The sequence below is a fragment of the Ailuropoda melanoleuca genome, chromosome 5 (assembly GCF_002007445.2).
Source record: "Ailuropoda melanoleuca isolate Jingjing chromosome 5, ASM200744v2, whole genome shotgun sequence".
Lineage (NCBI taxonomy): Eukaryota > Metazoa > Chordata > Mammalia > Carnivora > Ursidae > Ailuropoda > Ailuropoda melanoleuca.
The window spans coordinates 68,690,531-68,713,906 of NC_048222.1; the positions used below are offsets into that span (position 1 = coordinate 68,690,531).

Here is a 23,376-nt window from a genome sequence, read left to right on the forward strand (position 1 = left end):
GCCTCATCATTTTCTTTTTTAAATGTATAACTGCCTCTAAAATTGTTATTTTGGTCCTTTGATTTAAGTTCTTTATAGGATTTGGAACCCAGGTTCATAGGAAACAAGAAAAGTAGGTTGATGTCTTTCTTTCCTTTTTTTTGAAGCTTCTTAAAATCTGTATTTGGCATGTGATATTTTTCATATATTTTTTAAACATATTTTGAATTGCTAAAATAGAATGATTGGCTTTGTGGTGTCAGAAATAAGCAGAGTAGTACGTTTTTGTTGGGGATGGTAAGAAAATTATATTTGAGAGAATGTCATTTGATTGGTTAGCATAGACACAACAGGCAGGTGGTAATGTGATTCAAATATGGATATTACATATGAACACACTTAATTTGTTGTTTCGAATCTTTATAATTATATTCACTTTCAAGAAACCATAGGGTTTGAGCTCAATGCATTTATTTCATGAACCTATTACAGTAAATGCCCTGGAGCCTCAGGTTTCTCAAAACCTAAATCATGTACCTCATTTGCAAGTTTACATTGCTGATCTCTGAAATAACGAAGTCTCAAGCTGTGGAAGATTTTAAAGACAAATTCACATTTTAAACAACATTAAAAGAAAGATCCTGTAATATTTCTCCTTGGTAAACACAAAGCCACTCTCTCCTTGTCGAAGGTGAAATGTTGTCTTCAGTGGAAAGTGTTATATAGAGAACCTAAAGTTGATCTCCTCAGTTGTTAACAAGAGAAAGATCGAGGTGGGGTATTCTCATTTTTGAGGAAAGGTTGCTCAGCAACCCTTATGATTGAAGTATTCGCTATAGATATATTTGTCCTATGAGTTTCTATATAAATCTATACAGAGTATGCTCTCTTGCTTTCTCTTTGTCTGTTGCTCCCTCTTTTGGATTTTCTAAGATTGCCTACTTCTGTAATGAAGTTCATGTGACACCTCACTGGACAGTACACATTCTGTCACTTTTACTGGAATGGAGTGGAAAGTGGAATGGATTAGAACCCAGACAACCTACCTCATTAGAAAGAAAGAGCCATAAGATATAACCTCGCTGACACCTTTATTATAGTATAACTAATACCGTGTGTTTTTTTCTTTTGTCTGTGTGGATGTGTGTGTGCCTCTACAGAGGGCTTAGAGATGGTGTTTAACTGTATTAAACTTTTGGATAAAGTATAAAACTGAGCTAATTTGTCTTCAGCTTTCCAATGACAAAAGCATAGATCTGATTTTAACATTTATAGCACATAGCTTTTATTGATTACCTATAGGTGTGCAAAGATAAAAGTTATTCTTGAGAACAGTGTTAAGGAGTGGTTTATTGAGTGGGACATTATTTCTAAGGATGCAATAACATAAATGATGTGAAATAGGTTTCCAAGCTTTCTTCCCTACCTGTTTAATTTTCAGGAAGATTTTTAATCAAAAAGTGGGACAACAGGACCTTTCCATAGGGAGAGGGATTCAGCAAAATTTTGTGGCCCATTAGATCATAGAGTGGTCTTAGAAAAGGGTCAGTTCTACAGGGATGAATAAAAATGTATTTCTCGGGGCACCTGGGTGGCTCAGTCGATTAAGCATCTGCCTTCAGCTCAGCTCATGATCCCAGGGTCCTGGAATTGAGCCCTGCATCGGCCTCCCTGCTCAGTGGGGAACCTGCTTCTCCCTCTCTCTCTGCCTGTGCTCCCCATGCTTGTGTGCACAAGTGCTCTCTCTCTCTCTCTCTGTGTGTGTCAAATAAATAAATAAAATATTTTTTAAAAATGTACTTCTGATAATTGTGTCACATAACCTTGGTCTCTTGTAGTCATCAGTGAACTCGTGAAATCTGCACATTAACAACTTAGTGTTTTAAGAAGTTTCTGATTTTTAGACTTAAAGAACCCTGTGCACGTTATATTTAAGAACAATCCTGACTTTTAGAAATACCTTTTTTTAATTTATGAGTATTACATGAAAATATTCTTGCCACATAATGTTAAATTTTTATAGATAAAGTTTCCATGTGTTTCTGTTCTCTCCTTTCCCTCCGGCCACTTCCTTTCCCAGAGATACGGCCCAGAGTAATACCTGATCATCTTTCTAGATCACATTTTTGTTTTGTATGTGTATTGTATATGAGTAGAAATACTATGATTGTTTTATGGGTTTTTTAATATTACATGAATGGTATCATAGTCTGTTTTGGTGGACAACTTAACTTTTTTACTCAGCAGTATGTCTTAGGGATTTTTTTTCCATGTCAGTAAGTGTAAATTTAGCTCAAGTAGAGTCCTCAAACAGCTAGCACCTTAGTAGTCATGAGTGTTAGAGTAACGGCTGCTATGAACCTGATCTAATAAATAACTTAACTCATGCCAGAACAAAAATCCTAAGCTATTTTTTTATATTTTTTAAAATTCCAGGATAGTTAGCATACCACATTATATTAGTTTCAGGTGTACAATATAGTCAATTATTCTATACTTATTTAGTGCTCATCAAGTTAAGTGTACTCTTAATCCCCTTCACCTATTTTTTCCTACCCCATACCCCCACCCATCTCCCCTTTTATAACCATTAGTTTGTCCTCTATAGTTAGGAGTCTTTTTTTAATCTCTTTTTTTCTTTATTAATTTGTTTTATCTCTTAATTTCCACATATGAGTGAAAAATCATATGGTACTTGTCTTTCTCTGACTGATTTATTTTGCTTGGAATTATACCTTCTCGGTCCATCTGTGTTATTGCAAATGGCAAGAGTTCGTTCTTTTTTCTGGCTGAGTAATATTCCGTGCGTGTGTGTGTGTGTGTGTGTGTGTGTGTGTGTGTGTGTGTGTACACATATATGTATGTATATATCTTCATCTACGGATGGACACTTGGTCTGCTTCCATGATTTGATTATTGTAAACAATGCTGCGATAAGCCAGGGGTGCATATATCTCTTTGAATGAGTGCTTTCATATTCTTTGGGTAAATACCCAGTAGTGCAATTACTGGATCATATGGTAATTCTGCAAAATCCTAAACTATTTAAAGGAATACTGTAAAAATCTAATACATAGTAATATAAAATTCACAATGCCTTGCATCTAAACTACCAGGCATGCAAAGAAGCAAGAACATTTGATTGATACTGAGAAAATCAGAATAGACCCAGATTTGGAATTAGCTTGCAAGAAAGTTAAAACAGCTATTATAAATATGCTCAGTATGCTCAAAAAAAGTAGAATTATAATTATGACAAGGAAAATAAAAGATATAAAAAGGCACAAATACAACTTCACAAATGCATTTTCTGAAATGAATAATGCACAGCAATTAGACATTGCAGAAGAGATGAGTAAACTTGAAGACAAATCGAAACTGTCAAAAATGAAGCATAGAGGGGAAAAAGGGAGACTAAAAATAATCAAGACAACATTAGCAAGCTATTAAACTGTATCAAGCAGCCTGACAAGTGGTAGAGTCCCAGGAGAGGGAATGGAGAGAATATTTGAAGAAATAATGGCCAAAAGATTTTCCCAATTTGAAGGAAACTGTAAATTTACAGATCAAAAATTTTAGTGAACCTCAAACAGAAGAAACGTGAAGAAAATCGCAAAGCACATCATAATTGAATTGCTAAAAACCATTGGTAAGGAAAGAATCCTAAAAGCAGCCAGTGTGAAAAGATTAATTTTGTACAGAGAGCAAAGATAAAAATGTCAGCAGACTTTGCTTCAGAAACTATGCAAACTGGAAGATGATGAAAAGACATCTTTAAAGTGATGAAAATCAATAAAAATCACCAAGAATTTTATGTTCAGTAAAAATAAATTTCAAAATGAAGATCAGATGAAGACAATTCAGATGTACAAAAGTTGAGAGAATTCATCACCTGCAGATCTGCATTATAAGTAATATTAAAAAGACTTCTTTGGACAGAAGGAAAATAATAATTGATGAAATTTAATCTTACGAAAGGATAAAGAACAGTGTAAATAATAAATGGAGTAGATAAATTCTAAATCTATTTTAACTTTCTGAATCTCTTTAAATGATGTATAAAATTATTTAAAGCAAAAATAATAGTGTGTTGTGGGGTTGATAGCAAATCGGAAGTAAAATATATAATTGCAGTGGCACAAATAAAGGGGGAAAGGATAGTGTGTCAGATTCTTAAATTATACATGATGTCATATAATATTATTTGAAGGTAGACCATGGTAACTTAAAAGATGTTAAACATAACCTATAAAGAAACTATTAAAAAAATAAAGCAGTGTAGGTAATAGGCCAATAGTGGAGAATAAATTGAATTATTGTAAGATAATCCAAAAGAAGGCAAGAAAGGATAAAAAAAGAAAAGAGTATAGAACAGATGAGACAAATAGAAAACAAAAAGTAAGATGGTAGATTAAGACCTAATCATTTTAATAATTAGATTAAATGTAAATGATCTCAACACCTCCAAACAAAAGGAGGTGATTTTCAGATTTGAACAAAAAAACAAAAACTAAGGCCCAAAAACTATATGCTCTCTATAAGAAATGTGTTTTAATTATGAAACATATATAGGTTAAAAAGAAAAGGATAGAGATATGGTAATACTAATTAAAAGAAAGTTGCACTGGTTATATTAACATCAGATAAAGTAGTCCTTAGAACAATGAATATTATTAGGGATAAAGAGGAGCATTTCATCATGATAAAGGTGTCAGTTTATCAAGAGAGCATAACAATTTTTATATACCAATAACAGGGCTTTAAGATATACAACACGAAACTGGTACAAGAAGAAATGGACAAATCCACAATTGTACATACATCTTTTCAGTAATAGTTAAACCAAGTAGACAGAAAATCGTTAGGAATATAGGAAGTTTGAACAACACTACCAACCAGTTTGACCTACTGGGCACTCATAAAACACTGCATCCATTAACAGCAAACTACATATCCTTTCCAAGTGCACATGGACCATTCACCAAGATAGACCATATTGTGGATCATAAAACAAATCTCAGTATATGTAATTATACTGAAATCAGGCAAAGTATACCCTCTGACCACAGAAATTAAATTAAAGAGGTATATTTTACTGCTACAAATACACAGAAATGGACAAATATATTTCATGGACATACTATATTTATTAACACTCAAAGCAGTGGTGTCACTGAAAATTGGAATGGGCAATTGATGCACTAGTTAATTAAAATGACTGGTTAAAAAAAAAAAAAGATTGAAAGTTTAGCTTAACTAGTTAAATGATTTTGTACTAACATTGACTATAAAAGGAAGTAATGCCAAGACTCTACTGGAAAGGTTTCTAGGATTAGGAGGTAGGAATGAGGTAATGGGGTACAGCAGTTGCACAACTATATATTTGTCCTATTTCACAAACCTTTTTTTGGTCTTGCTTGATCTGGTGATCCCAGGGCTGACTTTAAAGTTACATGTACCAAAGGAAAGTATCATCAATACACTAAACACAATATTAATACCACTAAGTTTGACAGTACATATATTCTTAAAGACTCAGGGGTGTGTCATAGCTTCATCCATGTAGGCAAATTAAGGTCTGTCTGTAAACAGATGGCCATGCGTCCTGTGATTCTTTATCTGTCAAATTCTATAATATCAGCCTGGGAGTAAGTCCAAGGAGATGTATTAACAAGACTGCTGTTTTTACTGGCCCTGTAGTTTTATAATACATCTACTGAGCCAGAAAGACCAATCATAGGGGAAAGGATATGGGTTAAACAGGTAATAAATGGAAATGGAGGGAATCCTAGGAGATAGAAAGGCACCTATAAGTGGATTACAATTCCATGGGGGGGGGGAATGAAGTGACCTCTGTGCCAGGACCTCCAAGCTGGAGAATTTTAGGTATCCCTCTCAGATCTGATGCTGATTACTTAACTGATGTCAAGAGAAACTCGGGAGCTGTTTTGCAGAGAAGGGAAGTTTCTGATGTGCAAGCTCTACTTAAAGAGTCTACTGGATAATTTAGAGCAACTGAATGATAGAGTGTCTACTTGATGTCTCAATGTAGGAGTAGTTTATTACAGTCACCACTCAGTTATTGGTTTAAAGGCAATAGTTACCATTCTGATCATGTTTCTGCTGACTTGATAATTACTTATGAATTATATAGTGGGAGATTCTCAACAGTAGAGCTTTTGCTCTCTTTGTGGACATAAATCAAAACAGTATGTTGCTAAGACATCTACCTAGGTATAATGGAAAACAGATTTCTACTGCCTGCCATAGTTTGGTCTAGTCCTTTGAATACAAACTATGTCAATGAAAGTGGAATTTATTTAAGGAAACACCACCCTTGAGGGAGCTAGATTTGGAGGAGATATAATGAATCAATATTACTGATAACTCCTTTCTGGAGTTATGCAAAATACATTTATGGAAAATCTATGACACCCAGGCAGAGGTGTATTTGGTATAACATACCAATTGATGACCTCATTGGACCTTGTTATTTTTGTGTGCAAACCATTTTCCTAAATTGCACATATATTATTAATATACTGTGGTGATAACCCATGTTGTAGTTTGATTGCTCTTGCCTCCTCTGTGCCATATATTCTGTAGGGATTTGGGGTACTACATCACACCAAAATAATGTTCCTGAAAGCTCATCATGATAAAGAGGACTTGCTAGTCCAAATAGAGACACTAGAGGGAGCTCTCTTCCAGGAGACTGGCTGCATCTGGAAATGGCCCTGAAGGGATAACAAAGCTTTAAATGACTGGACTAATAAATAATAAAGTATTTTACTTTAATGGAACATCGTATCGGTCAACAGTACAGGAGGAGGGCTTGTATCTTTGCCCAGGAAAGACTATTTAATATTCTAATCATTATGGCAGTTGATGTTTTTAAAGATCAATGATCAGGAGTATCAGAAGCCAAGCTAAGGATGCCAACTATGGGAATACTGTGGTTAGTCTTGATTATGGTGGGACATTACTGAGCAGTGTGGCCCTTGTGCTTGTTTTCTAATGGCCCAGGTACCACATATAAAGGGGATTTGTCTTTCCCACAGTACATTGCTTGGGATTGGACAGATAATGGAACAACGCTGTGTTGTCCTGAAGAGAGCTTCTTGCATAATGACATCTAGAATCCAATGACTGTTAAAGCCTTTTCTGTAATAGAGTCTGGGCTAGTTATATTCTCAAACCAGATGGAATCAAGACTTTATTGAACAGTGTGCGTGGTCACAACCCATCGCTGTGAATGTGAACGTGAATGTGCATGAGAAGAGTTGTTTTTTTTTTTTTAATTTTATTTTATTATATTGTGTTAATCACCATACAGTACATCCCCAGATTCCGATGTAAAGTTTGATGCTTCATTAGTTGCGTATAACACCCAGTGCACCATGCAATACGTGCCCTCCCTACTACCCATCACCAGGCTATCCCCTTCCCCCACCCCCTCCCCTCTGAAGTCCTCAGTTTGCCTCTCACAGTCCATAGTCTCTTGGGCAAGATATGGAGAATGTTATGATTCTAATTGACCTCACATGCTAATCCGGGCCTCAGTATATCCACTGTAACAGGAAACGACCTGGAAAGCTGTTCTTGTGGTCGTGGACCTCTCCCTGATTTGCTGTGCTTTTTCGTTTATTTCTGTTCTTTAAATGTGTCTGCACCATTAGGATTTTCTGAGCAAATTTAACAGAAACTTGGGACCTAAGCTGAAAGACAAGCATTAAAATGTAGTGTATGACTGAACAATGAGAACTCCAGAGGGATTTACTTCTCTGGAGGTATATGTTTGCATTTCAAGGATGGGGGGGATGAGACCAGGATCTTGGAGACATCTGGGTTATAAAACTGAAGACACTAGTTTATTCCCCCCCAGGGATTTTGTTTGTTTTGTTTTACATTCTGAAGTGTGAAGACACAAATCTTTTCCTTTGTATTCTCAAGAAAACTCAGAAGGGAGGGGAAACAACTGTCTCCTTTTTCCTAAGTAAACATGCAGGTTATTTTGGGGGGGATTCCTTACCTTCTGTAGATGCAATTACTTGAAAGATTACGTCTCATTCTAATCACCTTGCTCCTGGGATAAGAGCTGGGGCAGAGAAGACACAGAATGGTATTATCTACTTACTAAATGTAAGTAGTAATAATCATCTGTTCTGCTCCAGGAAACTCATGTTAGCATTCAGTGTACTAATAAATACAGATATTAAAAATTTAGCAATATATGAAACAATCTCAGAATAAGAATACTGCTACTACTACCACCAATATGATTGTTGAGAATAGCTAAAAAGAACTTTTTACATTTGTTTTTCTGAATTTCCTCTACCCTTTTTTTAGTTCTATATCTATTTGGTCTGAGCATAAAGCTATTATATACCGTACACTATTTTTTTAACAGTTTTTGGAGATATAATTAACATATGTAATCCACACATTTAAAGTGTACAATTCAGTGTTCTCTAGTATATTCACATGATTGTGCAATTATCACCATAATCAACAACAACAAAAAAAAAACTTGTATGCATTAGCAATCATTACCCGTTTTTCCCCAACCTTCCCCTCGCATCTCTAGTCCTAGGCCCCACGAAGATACTTGGCATCTTTTTGTCTTTATGGATTTGCCTGTTCTGTATCTTCATACATTTGCCTATTTCATGTGAATGGAATCCTACAATATGTGGTCTTTTGTGTCTGGATTCTTTTACTTGGAATAATGTTTTCAAGATTCATCTATATTAAATCATGAATCAGTATTTGATTTCTTTTTATTGCCATGCAATATTTCATGATGAATTTTCTTTTATATGTATTGCTTTATTCAATTTGCTATTACTCTGTTTAGGAATTTTGCATGTATGTTCCTAAAAGGGATTGACGTATAATTTTTTTTTCCCTAGTAATGACAGGTTTGGATATTAAGGTTACACTGGCTTCATAGTGCTTTGTAATTGTTTCGTCTTTTTTATTATCTGAAAGTTTTTCTGTAAGATTGGTATTAATGTTTTCTTCAGTGTTGTGAAGTATTTATTGCTTAAGCCATCTGGACATGAAGCTATCTTTTGGGGAAGTTTTCAATTAGAAATTCAATTTCTTTGTTAGATTGACTATTTAGATTTTTTATTTCTTATTTCAGTTTGATAAATTTTGTTTTTCCCAGAATTTTTCCATTTGCTCTAAGTTGTGAAAATAATAGGTATAAAATAATTCCTAATGTCTTCTCATTGTCCTTTCATCTGTAGGATCAGTAGTGATGTCATCTTTTTCATTCCAGTTGGTAATTTGTTCTTTTCCTTGCCTATGTCAGTCTTATAGGGGCTTATCAATTTTATTATTAGTCTTTTGATTTTGCTGGTTTTCTATATTACATATTGGTTTTCTATTTTATTAATTTCTGCTATCTGTATTATTCCTTCCCTTGTACTCTTTTGGGATTTAATTTGCTGTTTGTCATTTTTAACTTTTTTTTTAAATTGAGATATAATTGACAAACAACATTACACTAGTTTCAGGTGTACAACATGATTCAATATTTGTATATGTTATGAAATGCTTTCTAATTACTTGATGCATACATATACACTAAATTTTACCCTTGTTTTCTAGTACCTATGTTTAAGCTACAATTTTTCCTTTAATTGCTGCTGTAGTTGTATTTTCATTACCAGTTAGTTCAAAATATTTTCTGCTTTGTATTGAAATTTATTCTCTAACCCATAAGTTATTTAGAAATGCATTGCTTAATTTCATACACAACTTAGTTTCCAAGTATGAGGGTTTTGTATTTATCATTATAAAATTGATTTCTAGATCGATCACATTTTGTTCAGATAATACACTCAGGAGTATTTCAGTTCTTTGAAATTTTGAGAGGATGTTTTATAACCTAGTTTATGATATAATAAGTTATTACTCAATTTTTTTTATTTTATCCAGTTTGTCATCAGTTTTTCATGACTTACTGCTTTTCTGTTTATTTTTTACTTTTTCTATATGGAATATTTTAATGTTTTTTGTTGTTCTGGGAAGGGATGGCTAATCTTTACAAAAGCATTCTTTAACTTGTCCTTTAAATATTGATATAAAAATGCAATAACATCTTTTCAGTCCTTCCTAATCAATATAAGAAATTTAAGGGGCTAGGCCCATAGAAAGGCCAAAAACATAGTCCTGTTGGGGATCCTTAGATCACAGGGATACAAAAGATTGGCCTTTGATTCAAACGGACCTGCCACATTTTTTCAGAAATATATTTGTTGTGTTGGGTCTGATATGCACTGGTTTATAAGCTAGTAATAGAGATGAATATGAATATTTTCAGGACTACATGCTCTGGTACTCTCGCAGTTAATTTATATATTGTACAGGAGAGCCTGAGGCAGTACATTTGGGAATGTCACAGCCAAATAAAGACAACTCTCCCTCCTTTTTCCCCCCTTCCATAGACACATATATGAAGGACCCAGGTCAAGTTTCTAGAACAATGGTTTTTAACTTTGGCTTCACATCAGAGTCAGCTGTTGACCTTTTAGAAATCCTATGCCCAAGCTGTAACCCAGACCAATTAAATTAGAATATCTTGGGATGGAACTGAGGCACATGTATATTTTTAGAGCCCCTTAGGTAATTCCAATATGAAACTAAAGTAAAGAACTACTGGTCTACTGCAGAGATCATCAGACTACTACTTGCAGGCTAAATCTGGCCCACCACATGAATATGTAAATAAAGTTTTATTAGAACATACTCATGCTCATTTTTTCATGTTCATTTTTTATTTATAGCTGCTGTGATGATACAGTGGAAGAGTTGAGTATTAGCAAAAGAGAGCACATGGCTCATAAAACCTAAAGCATTTACTGTATAGCTTTGTATAGGAAAAGTTTACAAACTCAAGTCTAGAGAGACCTAATGGAATTTCACTCTGGTCTGGCAGTTTCATTGTGAGCTGAGTATCTTTGAGGGTTTTAACTTCGAATCTTGCCTTTCTGCCTGGGAGAATGCCATTGATTTTCTGCATTGAAAGGATATCGTCATACAGTTCTTATTTCTTCTAATTTAAAGGAATTCAGATCCTTTGCTTGTACCTTTTGGTGTATATGTTAGTTGTTGTCATCCTTTACGTTTTCCAATCCAGAACCCCCACCATTTTCTAGACCCTGAAGTTTGAACCCATATTGTTGTTGTTATTTTTACTAATTATTGTTTGTTATATATATTGCTTTTCTTTCAAAAATGAATTTGACATTTACATTTAACAGTCTGATTTGTAAAACTTCTTTGACACAATTATATATCTGACCAGGTTTTGGTGCTCCCCACTAATTATTTTATGTTACAACTTCCCTATTTGTGATCTCTTCATCTTTTCCTTAATGCATTCAAGTGGGAAATGTCTTCAGTACCTGTCTCAGGAATTGTCTGTATCTCAAAAACAATTTTTTTTCTTGAGCCCCAGATTATCTTTCGTTTGCCTTAACATATGAAAGCTTATACATGTTAATGTATAACTTGAGTTTTCAACTTCTGTAAGTAACTTACCTGTTTGTTTATTCATGTGTGTATTTTTTTTATGTTAATGTATAACTTGAGTTTTCAACTTCTGTAAGTAACTTACCTGTTTGTTTATTCATGTGTGTATTTTTTTTATAATAATTCAGCACTTTTGTTTTGTTTTGTTTTCATCCATCTCCTCACTCACCTCCCCTCTGGCAACTGCCAGTTTGTTCTCTGTATGTAAGAGTCTGTTTTCTTGTTTTTCTTTTTCTTTATTTGTTTTATTTCTTTAATTCCACATATGAGTAAAATCATGTTTCTTTCTCTGACTGGCTTATTTTGCTTAGCATTGTACCCACTATGTCCATCCATGTTGTTGTAATGGAAAGATTTTAATTCTTCCTTTTTATGGCTGAGTAATTTTCCATTGTGTCTGGAATTACACACACACCCCACATCTTTTTTTTATCCATTCATCTATCAATGGACATTTGGGTTGCTTCCATATCCTGGCTATAAGAATAATGGTGCAATAGACATAGGGGTACATATTTCTTTTTGAATTAGTGTTTTCATTTTCTTTGGATAAACACCCAGAAGTGGAATTATTGGATTATATGGTAGTTCTGTTTTTAATTTTTTAGAAGCTTCTATACTGTTTTCCACAGTAGCTGCAGCAATTTACATTCCCACCAACAGTACACAAGGTTTTTTGTTGTTTTTTTTTTCTCCACATCCTCGCCAATACCTGTTGTTGCCTGTGTTTTTGATTTGAGCCATTCTGACAGGTATGAGGTGATATTGTGGTTTTGATTTGCACTTGCCTGGTGATAAGTGATATTGAGCATCTTTTCATGTGTCTGTTGGCCATCTGAATGTCTGTTCAGGGCCTCTGACCATTTTTTAATCAAGGTGTTTGGGGTTTTTTGGTGTTGAGTTGTATAAGTTTTTTATATATTTTGGATATTAACCCCTTATTGGATGTATCATTTGCAAATATCTTCTCCCATTCAGTAAGTTGCTTTTTTGTTTTGTTGATGGTTTCCTTCACTGTGCAAAAGCTTTTTATTTTGGTGTAGTCCCAGTTGCTTAATTTTGCTTTTGCTTTCCTTGCCAGAGGAGACATTTCTAAAAAGATCTTTCTACAGCTCATGTCAAAGAAGTTCCTGCCTATGTTTTCTTCTAGAAGTTTAATGATTTCAAGTCTCACATTTAGGTCTTTTAATTCATTTTGAGTTTATTTTTGTATATGGTGTAAAAAAGTGGTCCAGTTTCATTCCTTTACATATCATCATCCAATTTCCCAACACCATTTGTTGAAGAGATTATCTCTTTCCCATTGTATATTCTTGCTTCCTTTGTCATAGATTAATTGGCTGTAAAAGTGTGGGTTTACTTCTAGGCTCTGTATTCTGTTCCATTGATCTATGTGTCTGTTTTTGTGCCAGTATAACATACTGTTTTGATTACTACAACTTTGTAATATATCTTGAAATCTGGGATTGTGATACCTCCAGCTTTGTTCTTATTCGAGATTGCTTTGGCAATAATTCTACACTTTTTATTGATGTACCTATTCCCTTCTCCCCTGGGATGCAGGAAATGCTTTCAATTTGATTAAACAGCTACTCTCACTTCCTCCCCTATGATCAGGCCCCTTTTCTCTCTTTCTAGTTGTGCTCATTGGGCTAATTTCTGGTAGGACTTTGCAGAGTCTGAGAGTTCTGTTAAATATGTGAGTCTGGAAAACCACCCAAGAGGATAATGAATGATGATAGGAAACTCAACTGCAGCAAACACTGTATCTGGACGATTGTATCTCTTTCAGTAGTATAAATCAGCAGTATACACTTCTGTAAGATATTTCCCATTCGTACTCATTTCAGACATGTAGGGTTTTTTCCTTCTATTCTTCTTTCATGTACTTCTTTCCCTTGTATTTAGATGGAAGAGCCTTGTCCATATTTTGTTCACCCACCTGTGTAAAATTATATCAGTAGTTCTCAACCATGGCTGCACATTAGAATCCTCTGGGGAGACTGAAAAAGTACTTATGTGTAGGCCCCACTCCCAGATAGTCTAATTTGGTGGTTCTGGAGTAAGGCATAGGTATTGGTATTTGTTAAAAGTTTCCCAAGTGATTGATTCTAAGGGGCAGCCAAGATTGAGGACTACCCTGTGCCTATTATAATAATCTGTGTGCTACCTCTTAGACTTTTCAGTGTATGGCTAATTTCAAAATGCTCATCCTCATTATATTCCATTGTTTTGGGTATTTATTTCTCTAATTCTTGTAACAAAATTGTTCTAAGAATGTATGCCATGTTAATATGGGCTGTTATAGGCTGTGGCACGTTGCTGCCTATGCACTATAGTTTAAGGGGCACCTTTTTTTATTTTATTATGGTTTAACTTGATCTTTAAGAAAGAGTCCTAGACTCAATCAAAATACGTCATTGCAGTACCTGATTTTATCATGTCTTAGCCTTGCAGTCTAGAGAATCCACTTAGACCCAGGACCTCCATTTTTCACAGCTCCCATTTTCTTTTTTTTTTTTTTTTTTAAAGATTTTATTTATTTATTCGACAGAGATAGAGACAGCCAGTGAGAGAGGGAACACAAGCAGGGGGAGTGTGAGAGGAAGAAGCAGGCTCACAGCAGAGGAGCCTGATGTGGGGCTCGATCCCATCACGCCGGGATCACGCCCTGAGCCGAAGGCAGACGCTTAACCGCTGTGCCACCCAGGCGCCCCCCCATTTTCTTATCAGTAAAACAAATGTTTTAGCATCTGTCCTACTAAACATTTATTACTAGAATGGGACTCTATCTATGAAAGTTTTTTGAACAGCTTAACATGTTACACACATTATTATTACTGCTGGATGTGTCTAGGGGCAATCATGAGTGACTTTTGATATGCAGTGACATATGTGAACAAATATACTTTGTGGGTGTGCTTTCTCATACATTTCATTTGCTGTTTCATTTTCCTGTTTGGCAGAAAAGAAGTGTGGGTGCTGTGTAACTGTACTACAACATAAATCCAGTACACCTCTCTTTCTGTCTCCACCAGTAAAATTCACTGGAAGTTTCCCATGCAAGAGATGGAATACAGACAAGACAGTTAAAACCTGCAGTTTGCAATGGAAATGGAGCTAAGAGATATATTTTTCTGTTTTTGACAGGTCCAGAAAAGTCAGTGTCTGAACTATTGTTGATTGAATCTGGGAACTTTTTGGCTTCTTATGCTGTACTTGTTAATCTCACATTTTTATTTGGTTCTTAAAAATATTTAAGATCAGATAAAGTTATATGTTTTGGGAAACTGGAACAGTATCACAGTTTCTAAATAACAGTGTTTTTAAATGACCCTAAAATGTTTAATTTGAAAGATACAGGAAATGAATTCATAGTTGACATTGATGATGATTTACACTAATTTTTCTAGGAGGAAATGTTTGTATTAAGCAGTTAAAAACATAATTATAACGGTTATTGCACAAAGCCCTGCTTTATAGGGTCTGAAAGAGCAAGTGCTACAAATAGTTTTAGATAGTAATTAGATTGAAAATCACTGATTTTATTTCATTCTATTTTTTGGCTACCGGATAAAGAAAGATCTTATAAGAGTAAATTTCTCACCTGCCTCAGGCAGGAGTAATTAGATGTAAGCAAATTTAATGGAGCCTGTGTGCTCTGGGGCCATTCAGCTGTGCTTCGATAATTGCTTTTTTTTTTTTTAAGTATGAAGGTTGTTTAACATATCAAGTAGCAAAAAAGTTAAACTACAGGTTATCTATTTATCTTTTAGGTAAATAACTGTAGTACTTTATAAACCAAGTGGTAATGAATGCATTACCAAATAATAGACTCCAGTCAGAAGTGAATGCAGCTGATAGTATGCAATTATTATATCTGTGTCCCTAATTCATTAGCATTAGCATGACTTCAAACTACTTCATCTTTGTTCCCCTTTCTCTATGCACTTTCCCTGGAAAAGTTCAAGGGTTCACTTAACATATATTTGAACAGGTAGATATCATATTTTGCTTCTTTCTTAATTCAGTCTTTACATATTAACAAGGTTAACCTTGTTTCAAGGTACAGATCCACATTAACAAATTGATCCCCCTCCTTTTTCCCCTCACAGACTAGTATTGGCTATTATGTCCATGATCTCCTAGGATCTAGCTCCTGTTCAATCACTATTTTTATTTTTACCACTCCTAACTCATAAATACTACACACCAATATACAGTTAAAATAAAACAGCATTAGCAGTATTAGTATTAGTATTACTCATATTTGGAATAGATTTTTTCATTATACAGGTCCTTTCAATATTGAATTCTGTTGATATTTAAAATTCGATTTAATTTACTTATTTTCAAAGACACCAGATTTTATATGCAAAATATATGTATGTAAGTAATGTAAGATAAAAACAAATGATGTAATAGTTAATTCATATTTAGTTAAACAAAACAAATATGAAGTTGATAATAAGTCAGTATCACATGTAGGAAGGCCTGTATCACTCAAAGTTTCTTTATCCTATAGTTTTCTTCCTTAAACAGTTATTTGAATGAGCCCTTGAGTGGCATGCTCTTAAAATAGGTAGATAACACAGAGGTTCTTGGGATCACTAATACTTGGAATGATACATTTAGAATACTGATTCATATTCATTGGCTGGGAGTAGGAACTAAATCTGACCAGGTAAAGTGTAGTAGGAGTAAATATAAAGAGTCTGAATGTTAATCCCTAAAACCAACTCCACAATACAGGATGGGTGAGATATTGCTTAACACTAGCACCTGAGAGAAAAACCTTTGAGGTTGTATGATGTCACGTATGTGTCAGTGGTACACTGTGTCTGCCAAAGCAGCTAAAGAAATCTGAGGGTTTGCATTAACAAAGTTAATGTGGAATATTGTGTCTCATTATAGCACCTTCATTTAAGAAGTTTACAGCTATAGCAATTTAAGAAAAAGGCAGGATAAATAATTGAATCTTAGATCTATGCAAAAGGTATTTATAAAAAAAAAAAAAAAAAACCAACCCTGAAAATAAAAATGACAATGGATTAGCAGAAGATACCACCAGAAATTGTTAAAATGAAAATTTTAAATTTTTGGCTAATGTTTTTTATATTTCCTAAAATGAACAGAAATTGCTTTTTTAAACAGAGGGAAGGATTGCATTAAAATGGGACACAGAAGCAGCTATAGTTCAGTGAGTGGAGAGTGACCAGAACAATGAAAGGACAAGCAATGGGGCCATAGGAGGACTATTTAAAGGGACTATATATTTAGCCTGAAGTGAAGGTGTAGCAGGTTATTGAGCCAAGGAGAATGGGCATTTTTGTAGCAACCCATAATATTTGAAAGGCTGCTGGTACTTTTCGTGGTTTCGGAGGACAATTCTAAGAATAAGTGGAAGTTATATGGTGAAACATGTCTTGGTTTGGTATGAGAACTTTCTAACATTTGGAGAGTTCTCAAATAATGGCATAGGAGGTTGCCTCAGGCCTTTGTGTGATTTCTTCAACCCTCTATTGTATGGCCCTTGCCTTTTCCCATTTAATATGGCTCCCCTGTGGTGTATGTAATGGAGATAGTAATCAGAGGTTGTAGAATTGGGCTAACAAAGGTTACTTTTGGGGGGAAATGCTATCCTTCTCTAATGGCGTCTGGCTCCACTGCTGAAGATAAAGCTTTGTCACCATTGGGTAATTTCAGGACAGTATGCCACTGGCTCTGAAGGCAGTTCTGTAGAGAAAATTTTAGAAATGGTTTAATGACAAATATATAGTACTATTGGAATAAGCATATAGTGTGCGAAGACTACCACTTTGAGGGTGACAACCCTCATTTGAATACATAAAAGTCCATCTCATTACTTTACTACTTGCTAGTTTTTATTAAACTCTGATGCTTACAGAGAGCACGGTGATGAGAAACTTAAACCCAGTTATGGTTTTCATATTCCATTGGATAGGTAAAAATTTTGTTACATGCTTATCTTGCTCTTGTCTTTTGGCCTCTTGTTTTCTTCTTGATTTCAAAGCATACCTTTCTTCCCTACTCTGTTACTCTGCATCTTGTCTATAGTGAATTTTTTTTGTTTGTTTGTTTGAAGGTGATTCATACTTAATGTTAGGGAAGAAAAGAGAAATTGTCCCTGAAACTTTGTTTTCAATACTTAGCAAGTTTTACAATTAATGACAGAAGTTTCTCTTGTGGCCTCTCCTCCCAAAGACTGTGCTTATTTATTTTCCCCAGTAGTCTCATGTGACCTTGTTAAAAGCTTCATGTAATTCCCATATAAATTACATTTACTGGTTTACTTCTATCTAGTATTTTATTGACATTTCCAGATAAGTTTAATAGGATGGAGAAAAACAGTGTTCTCTTTATAGACTCAGTGGGTGATTTGACCTTAGCAGGTTAACCTTATCCTGATGTTGAAGGAAGCTATTCTTAATTAGACTCTATCAGTTTCTCCATTATCACCAAGAGAGCCACTGGTCTGTAATTCTATAAATCTTAATTTGATTGTTTTTTTCTTTCCTATAGAAAAGCGACCATATTAGCAAAGTCGTAATATTTGAAAACAGTTTCTGGCTTTCCAGATACATTGCATATCCTCATCTGTAGCTCAGCCATTTCACACTTTATTTACTTCAGAAACTCTCAGTTGAATACCATCTGGTCATGGTGATTTATTGCTCTGGAATTTCTCAAGTTGCTCTATTATTTCCTCCTAGGAGATTGCTCTCTGTTACTGCCCCACTGATTTTCTCAGAAAGTGCCCTTGGAATAGTCGTTTCCCTAGTATCTTGTACAGACAAGGTCAATGTCAGATAAAACTGAATTAAACGTCTCTGCTGCTTCTCTTCCTCTTACTTGCTCTCTTCATTGGAAGTCCTCATTGATGGGGAGAAAGTCAGCACTTGGTCCAACCACTCATGTTGGCTGTCTAGTCCTCATGTTACTTTTATCTTTTTATTTTTCAGATTCTCCCTTTCTTTGACAATATATTTTTAGTATTTCAGAAAAAAAATGTTAAGTGTTAAAAAATGTTCTAAATACTTTCAGTGTGTTCCTAAATGTCTGTATGGAGTTATTTCTAGTTTGTTTTTTTTTAACTATCCACAGATTTCTCTTTTGACCTTTCAGATAATGGCATAGTCCGTACGTCTCTCATAGCCAGTGTCCTTATCTGTCTTCCAAACAGCCTGGATAGTTTTTAAGCCCTTTACTTGCCTCCTAGAGATCTGCTAGACTTTTTTCCTCCCTCCTCAGATTTTTAACATATACTTCTTAAGGTCTACCCCTTTGGGTTAACATTCAGAGATGCCCATACTAATCAGAACATGAGTTTTAATTGTACAACCTTCCCAGTTCCTGAGTTCCACTCCTACACATACTCACCTGTGTAATTCCTGTATATCATATTAATCTATTTTCTCTTTTATAACTGCCCAAATAGGCCAAGATAAGGCATATTAATTATTGCTTCTACACATTGTGCTCTCCTGTCATTCATTTGGATAATAATGGACATAATTAAAACCATTCATTGCAATAGCCTTCCTAGGAAATAATGCTGAACAGTAGAGGTTAGAAGCAATTTGCATTATTCATTCATATTCTATGGTTAACATATCATTTTTTTACCTGAACTTTGTTCAAATAATTATTTTGTTAAAAAAAAAAGGTTACTTAATGTGCATTCAAGTAGTTTAATTGCTATTAGAAATACATTTCTATCTTTGTACAAATAGTTTAACACAGAATTTTTAAACTTCTGACTTAAGTATTAAAACATCCAAAGTTGAGACCTTTAACATTTCTCAAATGTATTGTAAATTACCTACTATTTTAAATTGAGGGGGAAATAAATCAAGATTTGAATATCAAATTCTGAGTATATATGATATGATATTTCCTTAAGATTCAAATACAAATACTACCAGTCCCACAGCCACCCATCTCTGAATAGAGTGCCTTTGCTCAGTCTGTAAAGGAGAATAACAGATCAAGAGCAGAGGAAATAAATGCTGATTTTGTTCATTTTATGGCTAACATTTTTTTTTCCTTTAGGTATGGCAGGCTGTTCTAAAAATAAGTTATGTCTATTACTATTTGGTGCTGGTATGCAAATGTTCTTTGAATTTTTTAATAGATTAAGATCCTGTCCATCCCATATCTACTATGTGTATTAATATATATAATATATTGCCTTTTAAGAAATATATACTATATTTCTAAACCCTATCCTTCTACCTTCATCTCTACCATTAGCTCCAATTCTCTTCTTTCTATAAAAATCACAAATACACAGAATGTAATATTCACATGTAAATAAGATCTTATTTAATGCAGCTATTAAAAAGTTAGCCCTCTGTAGTAACATTTATGTCTGTGTCAGGCAGCTTACACTAAAACAACTTCCATGATAATATGTAACAGTTAACTGAAAACTCCTGGAAAGTAAGTCCACCAATCTTTTTCTGTTAATCTGTTCAGTTGTTAAGACTATTTAATTAAACTATACTGTCCAAGCAGATATTTGTGTTTAGTGCCTTAAAACCAATATTATTCTGTATTTGCCATGGTTGGAAAGTGAGTCTATCGTATCTTAGTTAGAGTCCCAACATTTATCTATTAAAATTGCTTGGAGCAAGGATATGCTATAAAGTTTGTAGGACTTGTCCTTTGGTGAATTCTCCTTCAGATGGGTACAGTTGTATTGGTTGATGTCTCAAATTTGTATAAATGTATATAGGTCACCGTCAGGATAAACTTACATTAGGAACCAGATGAGGAATTGAATCTCAAAATGCAAGATCTGAAATATGGGTTATTATCAGGATTCTCTAGAGTCCCCTTCGCTTGTTTTTCTAACAGGTTATTCTTTCACTCGAAAAGTCTTAGGACAGACTTTCCTTTGAATTTGATTCCATCTTCACTCAAGCGGAGTTTAGTTAAAGTTCTGGGTAGTTTCAATCCTGATGTTTTCTTCCTTTATTCAGTGATTTTTTTTTTTTTTTTTNTTTTTTTTTTTTTTTTTTTTTTTTAGTGGAGTTTGAAATGGAGAAATGTATTAGGAAATGTTTAGTCAGGGTTTCTCAGAGAAACAGAGCCAATAGGTTGTAAAAGGAAATGTATTATGAAGAATTGACTTACGTGATTATGGAAGCTGAGAAGTCCCACAATTTGCTGCCTACAAGTTGGAGACCCAAGAAAACTAGCGCTATAATTTAGTTCAAGTTGGAAGACCTGAGAACAAGGGGAGCCAATGATGTAAATCCAAGCCCAAGGCAAGAGAAGATGTGATTATGTCCCAGTTTAAGCACTGAGGCAGGAAAAGGGGGGTAGATTCCTCCTTCCTCTGTGCCTTGTTCTACCCTGTCCCTTAATGTATTGGTTGAGGCTCAGAGCCCACATTGGGGAGGGCAGTCCACTTCACTGAGACCACATGTTCAAATACCAGTCTCATCCAGACACACCCTCACAGTTACACGCAGAAACAGTGTTTAATCTGGAGACCTCATAACCCATTCAAGTTTACACATAAAATTAACCATCACAAGAAGGAAAGGAAAGAATCAGAAGCCAGTGCTCATATAAACATCTTTCCCAGAATATGGCTGAAAGATTTTTAAATGAAAATGACCAGATCAGATTTGCATTTTGGACAGCTGACTACAGTGTCAATTAAAGTTTGATATTCCTCAAAGCTCTTTCCTATATTTTCTCTTCTCACTTTGCATATCCTCCTTGAGTATTTTTATCTCACAGCTTCTATTCCTACATATTATGTCTAACCCAGATGTCTATGCTGAACTTTAACCCCTTATATCTAATTGCAACTTAGATATCTCTTCTTGGGTGATTCTCTGGAACCTCAGATACATGTCTAAATTGATTCTGCCTTTATTTTCCTTCCCAAAGTTATTGTCCTCTACCTGAAGTAAATGTTACCACCATCTTTAAATTTATCCAAAGTCAGAAACCTGAAAATCATCCTTGCCTTCTCTTTCCTGTATTTCCCATACCTAGTTCATCAGCAAGTGCTATATATATCCTACTATTATATGTTGGTCTCAAACCTGTTCTTTTCCTTTTATACCAATTGCCTTGTCAGTTATATTCTCTCTCACTATTGCAGCAGCCCCTTTATTTGCCTTCTTGCCTTCAGTCTTGTTTCCTGCCAAGGAATTAGACTGAAGCTAGAATGATCTTTCTGAAAGTCAAATTGGATCATGTCATTCCTCTGCTTAGCATTTCTCTGTCTTCTGTATGACCTGATAATCAAGTGTAAATTCTTTAAGATGAAACACAAGGCCCTATAGGATCTGGCTTTTGTCTACTTTTTTAACCTCAACTTTTACTCCTTCAAACACTCCCTACTTATATTGAGCTTCTTTCAGTTTCCAGTACTTATCATGTTAAATACCACTATGAAAAGTTAGGAAGAGATTTCTGAAAGAAATAATTTCAAATCCCCCCTTTAAAAAAAATCCCCGTTTGAAACTCATATTTTTCACTTTTGATCCATTTTTTACATGTTAACTGTATAATATTTTTAAAGCTAGAAAAAAGGACCATGTGGGATCAACAGCAAGTATTGATTATAATTAACTGCATAATTATACTTAATATGATTTTTTGGTCACTCATTTTATGGACGTCATGGATCTTAAAGGTGAATCCATAAAGTATCTGAGTCTCTTTTATGTTACTTACACTGAAGTAAAGTACCAAGTAATATATTTCAGAGAGAAGCTATGTTGAGATGAGTTCCAATACAACCTCTAAGGTAAGCATTTAATGGTCTAATTGTAGAAATGGAAAATTTGGAAAGTGAAATAAATAAGATCCTTCCCCAAGTATTGAACTTTCAGAATACTTGAGTTTATTTTTACTTTGGAGATTGTATAATCAGTCTTTCTTATCTGTTCATTTTAACATAAATTGAGTCATTTCATTTCTAAAATGCTCAATTATAGAATAATGGTATGCTCAACTGTAGTCTAGGAACAACAACAACAAAAAAAAGAAGTTGTATTTACTGACAAAACCATTAAAGTTTTTTAAATGGGATCTGCTTATTCTGGTGGCTGGTCAATGTGGTAGAAATAGGAAGAGATTATTAGGGGTGTGTGTGTGCGTATGTGTGCGCGCACGCTTAGCTTTTGAAGGTACATGGGATGCTCCATTGCTGTCTGTACCGAATTTATCAAGAATTATAGGCAAACCAGAAATTGCTTCTCAGAGTGATTATACCTCTTCTAATACCACCTACTGATTTTACAGTAAAAGTCTAGGCTACAAAAGTTAAGATGAGAACACAATTCATTTTACTTGACTCTTTTAAAAATAGCATTATCAAACATTTTGTGATGTTTCTCTCATATCATATATTGGGCTGTCATGAAGAAATAAACCTCCACTTGCTTTCATGACAGTAGATAATAAATTAACTGATATAATTCAGTTGAGAAGTTGAAAAATGCATTGAAAATAATGGGGCATAACATTGTAGGGTTAACATTTATTCATAGATGATGCAATTAAATAAAACAGGCATTAACTTCAAGGTCAGTCAGTAAAGTAATAAAATTGAATATTTTAATTGAATTGTAATTGCTTCCCATTGATACATGAAAGTAAAGTAAAATAGATGTCAGCTCTGCAAATTATAGTTCTTCCTCCTGATTAATTTCTTAATTCTGCATGGAGTTATCCAGTGCCTAGGTCTTGTTGTGGGTTTATTCATCCACCCAGCTTCCATCAAAGAATGTCTATAAGACATGATTAAATGGTTAGGTGTCAGGATTTACAGTAAATTTTTTTTCTCCACTTTTTAGAAAAATC

General features: G+C 34.4%; 1 protein-coding gene across 5 annotated transcripts in view; it reads left to right on the plus strand.

The window, feature by feature from the left end:
* Nucleotides 1–23,376, plus strand: part of DPH6 (diphthamine biosynthesis 6) — a 317,109-nt gene that overhangs the window by 105,394 nt on the left and 188,339 nt on the right. The gene's annotated exons all lie outside the window — the stretch shown is intronic.